This window comes from Rhinopithecus roxellana, chromosome 9 (genome assembly GCF_007565055.1).
Source record: "Rhinopithecus roxellana isolate Shanxi Qingling chromosome 9, ASM756505v1, whole genome shotgun sequence".
Lineage (NCBI taxonomy): Eukaryota > Metazoa > Chordata > Mammalia > Primates > Cercopithecidae > Rhinopithecus > Rhinopithecus roxellana.
Window position 1 is genome coordinate 101690803 of NC_044557.1, and position 2101 is coordinate 101692903.

A 2101-nucleotide genomic window follows, 5' to 3' on the forward strand; every position below is an offset into this window, starting at 1 on the left:
AATGAGGTCTTGGCACGGTCATCTCCAACTGAACAAGTGGTCACATGACACTTTAAACCTGGAGGCCATTTCCATAAAGGTGTCTTACAAATACAAAATAGTCCACATCCCAGGAGAGGTCTGAAAAAGCTATTAGTGCTATGCAGTGGAAATGAACAACCCAAAAAAAGCTGCCCGCAACGAACAGGACCCCACGGTATCCAGTGTGGGAGCTGGGTTCCATAGAGCAGCGGTCTACATGGCTGGAAATACAGCACTGCTTCCTGTAAATGGTGTCAAGGAGACCAATGGTGGCAAGCTCCAGAGAGAGGGCAAGTGAAGGGGACCTGCAGGTGATGGCTCTTTGGAAGAATGTGTGGCAGGGCCACTGATTGAGTGTATCAATAAAAAATAACCCCCTCAAAGGGAAAGAAGAGCAAATTGTGGCATCGATCTGGGTGGGCAAGAAGCAAATGATCCCTCTTTTTCCCTAGCATCTGGTGAAGTGAATGTTTCGCCTTTTTTTGTTTGAGACAAGGGCTTGCTCTGTCATCAGGCTGGTATGTGTTGGCACAATTATGAGTCACTGCAGCCTTGACTTCATGGGCTCAAGTGATCCTCCCACCTTAGCCTCCTATGTAGTTGGGACTCCAGGCAAGTGCCAGCAGGTCTAGCTAATTTTTTCTATATTTTGTAGAGATGGGGGGTTTTACCACACTGCCCAAGCTGGTCTCGAACACCAGGGCTCAAGCGATCCTCCCACCTCAGCCTCCCAAATTGCCGGGATTACAGGTGTGAGCCACTGTACCCTGTGTAAATGTTTCTTTTCATTCAACTGGGCATTCAGACCTCACAAGAGAAACAATTGGGCATCAGGAATATACGAACAAAAGCCTGATGGGGCAGAGTAAATGAATGACTGTTTGTGTATAGTGAAGCCTTTCTCTTTGGTTGTTGACAATAACCATGGCCTAAGGAGAAAACAGAGTAAATGAATTAGGGAGGCTAAATAGTATTAACTTCCAGTGTGTATGGGAGGTTATGTTAGGCCCTGTGCAGATTAGATAGAAGCCACTCATTCATTCATTCATTCAGTCAGTCAGTCATTCCATAATACCTGTTAGGCTTGTGTCACGTAGTAGGCCTTGAGGTAGGTAATTGCTGGGGATTTGGTGGTGACCAGGCAGCCATACCTCTGCCCATATGCAGTTGACATTGCAGGAGGTAGAGTGATAGCCATGAGCCTCCACATTCTGGACCTGGCATCAAATTGCCTCTGTAGAATCCTGGTTCCATCATACCATCTGCATGATGATGTTGGCCAAGATACTTAACCCTGTCATACCTCAGTTTCCCCATCTGCAAAATGTGAATACTAATAGCATCCCCCTTGTGGGGTCAGCGTGAGGCGTGCATGAGATAATGCACATGAAACACTCAGAACAGAGAACCATTCTGTGAGTTCTAGTTGTGGTGGCTGTTGTCATTATTATCAGTGCAGGCCAGGGGGGCTGAGAAGGCCAACCTGGAGCAAGTAATGACAAATGCACTGAGAATGAACAGAGCTGTGTATTATGGCAACACTTAAGAGGAGCTCATCTGAGAGCTAGATGTACATTTGGTGGCAGAATCTGGGCTGGGACCCAGTCTCCTGGGTTCTGACCTAGCCTCTTTCCTCAGGCTGCTGGAAACCTACTCAAAACACAACCAACTGCATGGGACTATGGCCCACAGACTAAAATAGAAAAGTAATGAGCCACTGTAGCACACACATTAGTATCACCTGTATCATGGCCAAGCAGAACAAGGGTTTGCCGAGGCAGATGGCAACCAGGATAAAAAGTCAAGCTCTAGTGGAACGGACCGGGGCATACCCTAACTCCAGTCCTTGCTAGTTTTGCTACCTTAAGCCAATTACTTAGCTTTTTCCTGGCCTCAGTTTCTCTCCCTGTTAAATGAGGCTAATGATAGAACCTATCTTACAGGGTTACTGTGTTTAGAATATTCTAAAACTAGCAGCCTTTGTTGTTGTTGTTGTTTTTATTGTTAAATCTCAGGCCCAGGTTACTGTGAGTGTATATTAATCATTCAGTTCCTAAATTTGTACCCTCTGTGTGAAGCT